This window comes from Tamandua tetradactyla, chromosome 1 (genome assembly GCF_023851605.1).
Source record: "Tamandua tetradactyla isolate mTamTet1 chromosome 1, mTamTet1.pri, whole genome shotgun sequence".
Taxonomy (NCBI): Eukaryota; Metazoa; Chordata; class Mammalia; order Pilosa; family Myrmecophagidae; genus Tamandua; species Tamandua tetradactyla.
In genome coordinates this window covers 53,176,429-53,189,784 of record NC_135327.1, presented here as the reverse complement: position 1 = coordinate 53,189,784, position 13,356 = coordinate 53,176,429, and the positions used below count along the sequence as shown (strand labels likewise).

The following is a 13,356-nucleotide window of genomic DNA, read 5'->3' as shown; positions in this document are numbered from 1 at the left end:
ACTTAAAGAAATTTAAAAACTAATTATCAAATTTATTAGGAAGGGTGAGGGGCCCTGAATAACCAAAAACATCTTGAAAAAGGGAACAAGTTTGGAGGACTCACACTTTCTGACTTTAAAGCATATTACAAAGCTACACTGCCCCAGGCAGCATGGTACTGGCATAAAGATAGGCATACTGATCAATGAAATCAAATTGAGAGCTCAGAAATAGAGCCATTTCTATTTCTCACATCCATGGCCAATTGATATTTGGCAAGGTTGCTCACTAAATCCATTCAACTGAGACAGAAGAGTCACTTAAATGTGGTGCTGGGAAAACTGGATTTCTACATGCAAAAGAAATACATTCTTATACCCATGCTATTATTATACTTTATACAAAAATGAAATCAAAATAGATCAAAGACATAAATAAAAGAAAACAGACCATAAAGCTCCTAGAAGGAATTATAGGAAACGATCTTCCAGAACTTGTCGTAGGCAATTATTTCTTAGACTTTATACCTGATACACAAGCAATAAAAGATAATATAGATAAATAGGACCTCATCAAAATTAAAAAGTTTTGTGCTTCAAAGGACTTTGTCAAGAAAGTGAAAAGGCAACCTATTCAATGGGATAAAATATTTAGAAATCACATATCAAATAAGGGTCTAATATCCAGAATACATAAAGAAATCCTACAACTAACAATAAAAAGACAGACAACCCAATTAAACAATGAGAAAAAGACTTGAATGGACACATTTCCAAAGAGGAGATACAAATGTCTAAAAAAACACATGAAAAGATGCTCAAATTCAGCAGCTATTAGAGAAATGCAAATCAAAACCACAATGAGATATCATTCCCCACCTACTAGAATGGCCACTATTTAAAAAACAGGAAACTACAAGTGCCAGAGAAGACCTAGAGAAATTAGAACACTCATTCATTGCTAGTGGGAATGTAAAATTGTGCAGCTGCTGTGGAAGTCAGTTTGGTGGTTCCTCAGGAAGCTTAGTGTAGAATTACCATTTGACCCAGCAATTCCTCTACTAGTTATAGCCTCACAAGAATTGAAAGGGATATTTGCACACCAATGTTCATTGTGGCATTATGCATAATTGCCAGAAGATGGAAGCAGCCCAGTATCCATCATTTATGACTGGATTAACAAAATATGGTATATATATATATATATATATATACGATAGACTATTATTCAGCTATAAGAAGGAACAAAGTCCTGATGCAGTCCTTCAAGGATGAACCTTGAAGACATTACGCAAAAAGAAATAAACCAGACACAAAAGGGCATATATTTTATATTCCCACTGACATGAACTAATTATAATAAGCAAATGTATAGAAATAGAATCTATACTATAGGCTACCAGGAGATAGAACGTGGGTAGAGAAAGGGGAGCTGATGCTTAATTTGTACAGAATTTATATTTAGGTTGATCATAAATGTTTGGAAATGGATAGCAATAATGTAGCACATTATTGTGAATGTAATTAAAAGCACTGAATTATGTTTATAAATACAGTTGAAAAGGGAAATTTGGGGTCGCATGTATTACTAGAATAAATGCTAGAAGATAAAGCATGGAACTGTATAACGTATTGAACCCTATTTTGGATAATAGCACAGGTATAAGAATGTTTTCCATAGATTATAACAAATATATGTCATTACTACAAGGTGTTAATAATAGGGTGGCATATAGGAAAAAATGCACCTGATGTAACCATGGACTACAGTTAACATAATATTTTAATATTCTTTCCTCAATTGTAACACAGGTACCACACTAATGCAAAGTGTCAACAATAGGGGGATATACCAAAAAGTATTTTTTACATAACTTTTCTGTAAACCCACTTCTCTAACCAAAAGAATAACAATAATTTATAAAGCATTATGCCAAAGTGAAAGAAAGCAGACATAAAGTACAACATACTATATGATTTCATTTCTATAAAATGTAAATACAACTAAATCTATAGAGACAGAATTAGATTAGTGGTTACGTAGTGCTGGAGAAGGATATGGGGATTGAGAGGTGACTGCTAAGGGGTAAAGGGTTTTTGTTTTGGGAGTAATAAAAATGTTCTAAAATTGATTGTGGTGATGAATGCACAACTCTGTGATTATATTAAAAGCCACTGATTATATATGTTGGATGGATTGTGTAGTATATGAATATATCTTAATAAAACTGCTTTAAACAAAACAAAAAACTTTAATGCACTAACAGTACAAAATTTGAGGTCCAGGATACCAAGGTTTTAGGAAAATTATTTTTAAAAAACCGTAAGCTATAAATTATACAATGAGCTTTAAATATTGCTAACATAAATATTTGTTCTCTTAAAACAAATATTCTTTTTCTATAAGAAGATAACTAACTGGAGTTTTACTAAGAATCACTAACACAGTTCATATAATTTTAAATTTTCTGCAATTATTAACTTGTCCAATCATCTCTTAAACAATCAGAGACTTGTAGATGAGACATAATGACCATAATAGGCTTTTAATATACTCACAGAAATAAGATCTCTAGCTGGTTGCCTGGGATTCTAATTCAGCCACAAAATCACAGTAAATTTCACCCACTCATGCATGCAGATACATGTAGAATCAGAGCTCTGGTTTCTTTTGAAAAAGATTTGGCAACACTGGGCTTACATTCCCAGAAAGCCACCAATTTGTAATTGATTCCCTAGTTTGGTAAAATCTGTGCTTTCCATTCTGCCCCAGACTACAGTGCTCCCAGCTGTCTTTCACTCACTGGTTTGTGTAACCCACACAATCCCTGTATGCATTTGAGCGTGGGGCCCTATATATTATAAAAACATACAATGTATATATTTTTAATTTTTATTTTTCATGCATAGACAACACACCTAGCCATTCTTTGAACTCAAAATACTCTTTCTGCTTTGTGCTAAACCTGAAAATCTGCAGAGTAGATGTGTAAAAGAAGGGAGCAGAGAAAGGGTCAATACCACTGAAAGCAGCACACAACTGTTTATGCTGGCATCATTTTGCTCTGAAGATTTTTCCTACAACTTTCTGGAGGCATTCTAACATGAAGCATATTTCTGGTTTTCAGATTCAAACACATTCTAGTCTAACCACCTGTGTATGCAATTGCTTTGGTTTTAACTTAGAGTTCCATTGCTGAACCCGACCTGGCACCTGCATAAGAAAATACTGGGGGTTAAAATGAAGCGAGCAGGGCCACAAAATAGTGTAATATCCTCCCACTGTGGTTCATGGAAGATGCTGTTTCGGGGTGTGCATTTCATCTCAGGAGATTCCAGACAACAGAAGAGCTAGACAAAAGGAAAACACGCGATGGAACAGTATTTATATTGCAATCTTTCCAACATTTCAGAAGGGAATGGTTTACAGATGTATACTCTCCGATGACATTTACACATCTTTGTTTTCTTAACCTCCTTCCACATCCTATTACTAGATTTTTCTCATGAAAAAGCTTACAATATGCCCCGTGCTTTTCTGTGATAAAGAACACATTTCCTCTTGACTACAAGGGAAGATAATGATGAGCTATATGATAGGCCAAGTGTTTGTGTAAAATCAGCTTCAGAAAATGGATGATTACTTAAGCATTTGTATTTTCATGCCATAAATTCTTGCTTGTCTGAAACATACCACTTAATCCAGTCTTAGAACATTGAGTTGCTACTTTACACAGCATTCTGATAGGAAACCATCTACTGCAATGAGCACATGGTAGGGGATTTTAACAGAAGCCCTTATAGACTTTTAGCTTTTGAACATAGTTTCTTATTAAGAATCTTTTAAAGTAAGATTCCTTAAAGAAGAGTTACCATGTCTTGGCCATAAATTTCATGGGAGGCTTTCTTTATAAAGAACCTCTAAATTTTCCAATTTTTTTCACCTGCTTTCAGTAATTTAATTCATCAACATTAGCAAAAGGTCTTTCTGCTTCATTATGACTCCCAAAGAGTTTAAAGTGCTATCAAGGTCATAGTCACTACTTTTGGGTAAAGATAACTGTGTTAGATGTGTGCTTTCTATTAATTTAGTGCCCTGAATTCCTTTATGATGAAATATGCCATCTTCAAAAACTCAGATTTTAGATTTTTTAATTTCAAGAGTTTTTCTTTTTCTTTTTTCTTTTTCTTTCTTATCAAAATGATTCTGTTATGGTCCGTCAACAGTCAAATAATAAAAACAAAAGTCTCATTATTTGGCAAATCAGCACTTTTAGGGCCAAGAGAGGAATTATTTTAAATGACCCAAAAATGAGAGCATGTGAAGACATCATCTTTCCACTAATCCTTTGCTTCCTCACCACCGTGAAGTCTTTGTTCGAATCAGACCTTTTCACTGAGGTTTTCCTTGATGTGTCCTACTTTATATTTTAATCCTGGCCTGCTCCTGGCTTTACTAATCCCCTTATCCATCTTATTTTATTCTGACATAATACATATTTGCTTATTTCACTCATTCTCTTTCTCCTCATGTTAGAATATGAGCTCAAGAGTACAGGAGATTCCCAGTTTTCTGTTTACTTCTGTGTACCTAGAACCTAGAACAGCACCTAGCTCAGACTAGATGTTCAATAAACATGTGCTGAATAAGTGGATGGTAAAAAGCAGGTGATTGATTTGTAAAATTCAGAAAAATAAAACATTGATGGTAGCTTTAGAGCCTTGAGGAGAGCATGGCACATTGTATGTGCCCAAATAAACTTCTGCTGAATGAATAATACAAGAAGAATAGAGATCACAACAACAAAAAGGAGAAACTTCGATGACAAAAGTAAAGATGAAAGAGCTTAGAATCAGTATATTTCCAATATCTAAAGAGAAGTTACTAGAAGTAACTGGGTTTTCTTTTCAGAGCAACTTTGCTAAAGAAGAAAAGAAGAAAAACAGGAAACCAAATGGAAGAAATATTTTAATGTTAAAATGGTATCACAAAGCTGATTGCAAATATTTTAAAGTATGATTGCCAAAATCATCAACTCATTGTAAAAAATTGGGAATATAAAAAAGACAAAGAAGTAAATAAAATCACCCATAGTTATACTCTTTACATACCAGTGCTGTAAATATTTGGGTATACTGTATCTAGTTCTAGCGCTTTTCTAATAGAGTTATAACCCTAAACTAAGTTGGTTCTACAATCAGAGCTGTGCACATATGCATAGATTTTATATAATAAATAAAAAGGACTCTACTCTTCCACAGATCATTGGGGCAATTCATTAACATTGATTAGATCTCAAGTTTTTGGTTTTTTAGAACAGAGAGCACTCAGGAATACAGAGTGTACCAGGTTGGAAGAGAACCAACATGTAATATATTGGTTCCGAATTTAACATAATCTTGAATCTTCCACAGCAAACTGACAATGAAAACAGGGCAGTTTTTTTTTAGTAGTGTGAGATTATGATAAAGATCTCATGAACAAGTTCATAGGAAGAGTGGCAAGGCAAAGAATAATCTGAAAAGAATTTTCCTAGTTTACAAGGTCCATAAAATTATCATGAAAGTTTTCTAAGTTCTGAGAACAAATACTAATTTGAATTCAAACCTTAAAATTGTTTCTTCAAGTCAGTAACAGACGAAATGACCATGGGCTATTTTTTCTAGGCTTTCCCAGAAATTATGAGACTACCTCCTTGACGTTTTCCACTAATGCATTGCTGCATAACAAAACACTGACAAAATTCTTGGCTTAAGACTGTACTTTATTAGTATCAATTAGGGTTTAGTGGTGTTTTGAATTAAATCGGATTTTAAATTTGGGTCTGGGTGGAGGTTAGGTGGGACACAATGGGAAACTGAGGGCATAATGCATGAGAAAAGATTTAGTTTGTTACTCACAAGTCCCAGAGTAAAAGGAGGGTGCCGGGGGTGGGGTGGGGGGGGTGGATGGGAATTGAGATCAGCTTGGTGGCTCAACCAGCAAGTGGGAAGGACACAGGCAGAGAGAGATTTGTGAGCTGGCACCTTTATTGTGGTCCAGGGTTGAAAGTTGGTAGATTTCCTGTAGGAGTCACAGATTGGTTGGTTTAAAGAAAACCTTGTACATGAATGCAAAGGGCCTGGAGGATCAAGGATGGTGGGGATGATGAGCTTATCATTTGGACCAGCTATGGGTTTGAGTGAGGTGTGTGGGTAGTGGCTGCAGATGCAAGTTTGGGCTTGGGGGAGTTTACAACACATGTCTGGAAAGCTGCTTATTAACTAGGCCAAAATTCTTAGCCAAAGTAAGATGGATGCCAAAGCAGCACACAAAGAATTTGGGTAGTTATATAATTATAATATGTAGGTTGACAGGGCTCAGCTTGGGAGTTCTTGTTTGTGGTCTCTCAGAAATTTGCAGTCAGATGGCAGATGCAGGCAACCGGATATTTTACTAGTTAGATCCCTGAGTAGGCTGACTCACATGGTTGGTAGTTAATGCGGGCGGTAGGCAGCTGGGGTGGTTAACTGGAGCACCTCTATGTTCTATACATGGCTTGGGCTTCTCAAAACATGGTAGTTCCATTTGGAGAGAGAATGTCTCAAAAGCTAATATTCCAAGAGAGGCAGGGGAAAGCTGCAAGGCTTCTTATGCCTGAACCTCAGAAGAGCCAGAAATCACTTCTGCAAATGTTCTATTGATCTACCAAATTGTTGCTAAGGTTAGCCCAGATTCAAGGGTCAGAGGAAGGGGGAAAAGACTCTACCTCTGAAATTGGGGCATGGGGGGAGAGGAGCAAAGAACTTTATATCATCTTTAATCTACATAAGGTTTTTAAAAGTTAGAAAACCTTTATAGACAAGATCTGTTTTCTGCCCAGTACACCCCACATTCAGCCACCACACAAATATTCAACACTGGAAATTCTGTAATGAAATTATCAGCCCTAATCCTACAAAATCCACTTACAAAAATATCAAAAACTCCATTCTATTTTAGATGCAGTAGACCTTTGTCTATATACTTATATTTGAGAAGAACTGAGGAGCACCATTTTCCTTAAAATACTTTCTCCCATGTAATGGTTAACCTGGATTTGTCCTTTCACCATGGTCCATCCTCCACCTTTCTCTGACCAACTCTGCACCAGCTGGGCTGCAGTATTTACCATCTGGGCTCTCTTGCTCTCAGATGTCCAACTGGATTTTGTCAAGGAGAGGCATGTGTAGAAGACTAAAACAGGAAAAAAAAGGTCAAAATATTTCTCCTCCTCTTCATTCCAGCATCTCCAGCAATAGCTGCATCCTTAATCCTACAGCACCTGCCTGTCAGTCCTCCTTCCACAGTTCTAAGTTCAACTCGAGTCTGTTAATTTTTTTTAAGTTCCCTCCTTTCAGCTCTAGGGTTGATAATGGCTTTCTGTTGTTTCTAGATTCTGAAACCCCACCTTTCTGATTTTAGACCATTTTTTATTTCAAAGATTTTTTTCTTAAAAGAATCTTTTCTGGTCAGCTAATTATCAACTAATAAATGTAAAAGTATAGTTATTTGGTTAATTTTTGATCCTCTGGGAGAACAATAATTTTAAACAATATTGAGCCAATAAAATTCTACCTATCAGGAGAGGATCCAGAAAAGTCACTGGAGACTCCTTTCCCTGTGTGCCTCTCAGACTTAGGTTTGCTATAGACCATTTAAAGGGAAGCCTTTCCTTACTGAAGCTTGAGACATGGCTCAGTAGTGGCCATCAGAGGCCAAAGGTTGCTGTAACTAGCAAATTGCTGCTTACATCTGTTTGGTCAGAATTATATTGCTTAACCATTTAGCCATGAGAAGTTTAAGACTTACTTTTCCAGACTCTCTTACAGCTCGGTATTCACTGAACATAATTCTAACCAATGAAAACATAAGAGGAAGCACATGGCATCAAGAAAAGAAGGTAGAACAAATGGGACTAGGGATTTGTTTCAGAGTCCATGTGACGAGACATACAGAAAGAAAAATGCTCAGGAATAGCTGGTTGTAGGAAGAGGAGGATTGGAGGAATGGACAGCCCTTAGATGTGGAGTTATTTTCTAAAAAAGTATACCGATGGGACTTTTGCCTTAATAACTTGAATGTAAAAGAATATTGTAGATTCATTTTGTAACTATTTATTCGTAAAACTGCAATTCATTATGGAAAGCTTGACAGCATAGGGCAGCAGTAATATTGCCAAATCTGAGTAAGACTTACTGGCTCTATATCTCAGTTTTTCCACCTAATTTCTCGGACTAGTTAGAAAGTATCTCAAAATCTCAGTTTCATCAACCATGAAATAGGAATAATATTAATGAACAATCCAAAGGGGAAATTTACAATAGTATCTAAAAGAATAAAATGTCAAGGAATCTATTTAACCAAGAGAGGAAAGGCTTGTTCACTAAAAAAAAACCACAAAGCACTGCTGAAAGAAATTAAAGAAGACTTAAATAAATGGAAGACATCCCATCGAGCAGAAGACAGTATTGTTAAGATATCAATGCTACCCAAAGCGATCTACAGATTCAGTGTAAACCCTATTAAAGTTCCAACAGGGGTTATAACAGAAATGGAAATGCTGATCCTCAATTTCATCTGGAATTCTCAGGAATAGTCAAACCAAGTTTGAAAAAGAATAAAGTTGGAAAACTCACATTCCCTGATTTCAAAACTTTCTACAAAGCTATAGTAATCAAAACAACTTAGTACTGGAATAAAGACCAATGGAATAGAACTGAGAGTCCAGAAATAACCTATACAATGTTTGGCCAATTGATTTTGGACAAGGGTATCAAACCCACTCAATAGGGAAAGGATAGCCTCTTCAACACGTGGTGCTGGGAAAACTGGATATTCACATGCAAAAGAATGAAAGTGGAACTCTACCTTACATTATACAAAAAAATTAACTCAAAATGGATCAAGAATCTAATTATAAGAGCCAAAACCATAAAACTCTAAGAAGTTAATATAGATATATATCTTCATGACCCTTAATTTGACAATGGATTCTTAGATTTGATTCCAAAAACACAAGCAACCAAAGAAGGAATAGATAAATTCAACTCCATCAAAATTAAAAGCTTTCATGTTTTCAAGGACATTATCAAGAAAGTGAAAATACAAACTACAGAATGGGAGAAAATAGTTGCAAAACATTTATCTGATAAATATTTAATATCTAGAATATATAAGAAGCTCCCACAACTCAATAAAAAGACAAACAACCCAAATTAAAAACTGTTTAAAGGACATGAACAGATATTTCTCGAAGGTACTCAACCTCATTAGTCATTATGTTAATACAAATCAAAGTCACAATGAGATACCATTTCACATCCAAAAGGATGGCTACTAAAAAAAAAAAAAGGAAAATAATGTTTGCAAGGATGCAGAAAAATAGCAATCTTTGTGCATTGTTGGTGGTAATGTAAAATGGTGCAGCCATTGTAGAAAGTTTTATGGAGTTTCCTCAAAAAGTTAAATATAAAATTACCATATGACCCAGCTACGGTAGACTGAATTATACATGTTCTCAATCTTAGTTAACATCCCCTCTGGATGTAAGCCCATTGTAAACAGGACCTCTCAAAATATTATTTTTAATTAATAATTTTTAATTTAAGGTGTGGCACAATTGAATGAGGGTGGGTTTTCACCCAGATTGCTGAAGGCATTATAAAGACAACCCAAAAATCAAAGTAGTGAGAAAGGAGGGGGTATTGCCATATGACAAGAAGCAGAGACACAAGACAAGGACTCCCAGACATTGCTGGCAGCCTGCACCAGCAGCTGCTGTTTTAAGAGGGAAATCAAGCCTTGCCTGTATCTTGGTTTTGGATTTTTTCTACACCCCAAACCATGTGCCAATAAATTTCTATTCTTTAAGCCAACTTATTATGTGGTGTTTGTCATGCAGCCTGGCAAACTAAGACATCAGCAATTCCATTCCTAGGAATACACCTAGAGAAAGTGAAAACAGAGATCCATAAAGACACTTGAATAACAACACTCATAGAAGCATGATGCACAATAGCCAAAGGTGGAAACAACCCAAGTGTCCATCAACAGATGAATGGATAAACAAAATGTGGTAACACACAATGGAGTATTATTCAGCAATAAAAAGAATGAAGTTCTGATAAATGCACCAATATGAATGAATCTTGAAAATATACTGAGTAAGACAGCGAGGCATACTATCTGATTCTACTTATATGAAATATAAAGAAACAGAATTTGAATTACAGAGGACATAACATATATTCATTCATAATTTTATTGTCTGCCTCCCACTAGAAGTTGAAACTCCATGAGGGCACAGTTTAACATCCAAAACATGGAGCAGTGGCAGGCACAACGTAGGGGATCAATAAATATTTGTTTCAATCCTAGAAAAATAGGACAAAACAGACAAAGAGATGAACAGTAAAATATTTTTAATTTTTTTATTGTATAGTATAACACATATACAAAGCAAAGAAATAAAAAAGCAATAGTTTTCAAAGCACTCTTCAACAAGTAGTTACAGGACAGATCCCAGAGTTTGTCATGGACTACCATATGATCCACTCATATTTTTCCTTCTAGCTGCTCCAGAATGTAGGAGGCTAGAGGGCTTAAATATTTTTTTATCATCACAATTGACTTTTTTTCCCTTTTTTTTGTAAAAAATAACATGTATACAAAAAAGCTATAAATTTCAAAGTGCAGCACCACAATTAGTTGTAGAAAATATGTCAGACATTGACATGGGTTACAAATCCACAATTTTAGGTTTTTACTTCTAGCTGCTCTAACACACTGGAAAATAAAAGAGATATCAACTTAATGATTCAGCATTCATATTCATTTGTTAAGTCCTATCTTCTCTGCATAATTCCACCATCACCTTTGATCTTTTCATCCATTTCTTTAGGGGTGTTTGGACTATGGCAATTCTAAAATTTTGATATTGGAAGGGCTGGTCACTAATATGGGGTAGGGAGATGGAACTATCTGATGTTCTGGAGAGGCTGGGCTAGATTTCCAGACTTATCTGGACCAGGGACCCATCTGGAAGTTGTAGGTTTCTGGAAAGTTACTCTAGTGTGTGGTACCTTTATGGAATCATATATTGCCCGAGGTATTCTTTAGGATTGGCTGGAATGGTCCTGGTTGGGGGTTGGCAGGTTATGATAGGTAGCAAGGTCTAACTGAAGTTTGAGTAAGAGCAACCTCCATAGTAGCCTCTCAACTCTATTTGAACTCTCTCTGCCACTGATACTTTATTAGATACACTTCTTTACCCCCTTTTGGTCAGGATGGAAATTGTTGATCCCAAGGTGTCAGATCTGGATTCATCCTTGGGAGTTATCTCCCACGTCACCAGGGAGACTTTCACCCCTGGATGTCATGTCCCAGGTAGGGGGAAAGGCAATGATTTCACTTACAGAGTTGGGCTTAGAAATTGAGGCCACATCGGAATAACAAAAGAGGTCCTCTTGAAGTAACTCTTAGGTATACCTATAGGTAGTCTAAGCTTCTCTGCTACCTACATAAGCTTCACAAGAGTAAGCCTCCTGATCGAGAGCATGGCCTATTGATTTGGGTGTCCCTAAAGCTTGAAACAGTATCAGGGGATTCCTGTTGGTAAGGTTTAACAGTTCCCTATTCTTTCTCCCATCCCTCAAGGGACTTTGCCAATACTTTATCTGCTTAATATACTCTAAGATGTATCCAGGCATTACAACAAACTATACAGGATTAAAGGACCTCTTTCTTATTTTGTGCTCCCTGTGTTTCAATTGTTCAAATGAGCTATATAGATAGGTTGAATTAGATCATACACTACCAAAAACTTCAATGTCAGACCAAATAAACCTTTCTTCCTTTGGTCTCATAGAGTACGCGTGGTTCTAAAATATAAACACTGTCTTCCTTACCCCTATGTTCTAAGTTACTTTAACCCCAACCTGTTTGGATTTGTTCTTATCTCTAAATATTGGGTTATATATATAAAACAGCCTCTCAAAATCCAGAAATAATAATCACCACTCCAGACTTCATGTGTCTGCTCTAAAAGCTTACAATCTAGGCCCTGTTTTCTTATGAGCATTTTCTAAGGTGACCATACCATTCTTGTTCTTTTGTTTCTGGTTTATATTGTCTTGTAGCAGGCAGCCCCTGTTTGTCCAAGCCATTTCCCCTTGTAGCAGGTAGGCCCCTCACCCCTCCTTGCACATTTAAACTACCTCCTCTTTTCAAAAATTCCCCAAATTCCTCTGAGCAGTCAGAACTACATGTAAACAGGATGCTTGCCCTGAGAACGGATAAAACTGCACGTAGGCAGGGTAAGAAAAATTCCTGTAAAGAAACCCCTCCCCTAACCGCTCATTTGCTTCTATAAACCCAGCTTCGTGCCTTTCCCAATTTAAATCAGCCAATCATTTCCTTCCAACACCACCAGTACATACCTAGTCCTTAATGCATCATCCTGACTATAAAAGCTCTTGTAACTTTGTATTCAGGGCTCAGGCTTTCAAGGTGACTTGGCTGGGCCCTGTGCGCAAGGACGAATAAAATATTGCTTCCTGAAGCTCCAGAGCCTCGGTCCGAATTCCTTCAGTATTCCATGTAATGTTCCTGGAAGCTCTCGCAGAGCTTTGCTCCTGGTTTTGTGCAACATTTCTAGTGGCTGGTCTGGGATCGAGAGCCAGTGACATTATCGCCTCTTTTGCCCACGGAGGTGACACTGCCCGGACCGGAGACCCTATGGAATGCAATGCCAGCACTGGGGGCTTCCCTGTCTTTCAGAATCCCGACCTCCCCGGCCGGGGCACTCACCACCACCAGAACGGTAACAGATCCGTGACAGCTTCAGCAACCAGATCCCTGGGAGTGCCACCCGTCTGACTGGTAAGCACTTGAGTGTGTCAGGTTATCAGCCCACCTGTAGAAGGCCGGGGACCTGAGTGGAAAGGGGACCTGATCAACCCCCAAGACTCTTCGAGTACCAGTCTCCATCCAGAGGACCAGGGGAAATGGAAGTCTTCAGGTTCCGTTTCGGGAAGGGCAGTGTGGGAGGAGTGTCAATGGAATGTGTGTGACTGAGTGAGGGAATGGAAGTCCTGGGCCACAGGAACCGAGCACCAGGATGCAAGTGAGTCCAGATTCTGCAAGTCTGTGGTGATCCTCATACAGTTAAGGGTGGGCAACCCTGGAAGGGGGGCCGGCCGGGGGTTTATACCAGACCACCAAAGCCAAGAGGCACCCAACATCCCCACTAGGGGAGCAGCGACATCAAATAAAGTGCTAGATTGTCTAAAATACCTATGTTGTTTATCTGTAAACCCTTCCCCTAACTGTTGGCTCTACCGATATGGGCAGGGGGC

At 37.3% G+C, this 13,356-nt stretch overlaps 1 protein-coding gene across 10 annotated transcripts in view; it reads right to left on the bottom strand.

Moving 5' to 3' along the window:
* Positions 1–6,912: 6,912 nt before the first annotated feature.
* LOC143646627 (uncharacterized) overlaps positions 6,913–13,356 on the bottom strand; it is a 214,373-nt gene continuing 207,929 nt past the window's right edge. For 7 of the 10 annotated variants that reach the window (XM_077115830.1, XM_077115784.1, XM_077115793.1 and 4 more), the window contains one exon: positions 11,947–12,734. The gene's annotated coding sequence lies outside the window, so the exon portion shown is untranslated. Of the gene's footprint in view, positions 7,196–11,946; positions 12,735–13,356 lie in introns of those variants that run through there. The other 3 variants (XR_013157561.1, XR_013157562.1, XM_077115775.1) reach the window with 1 other exon arrangement.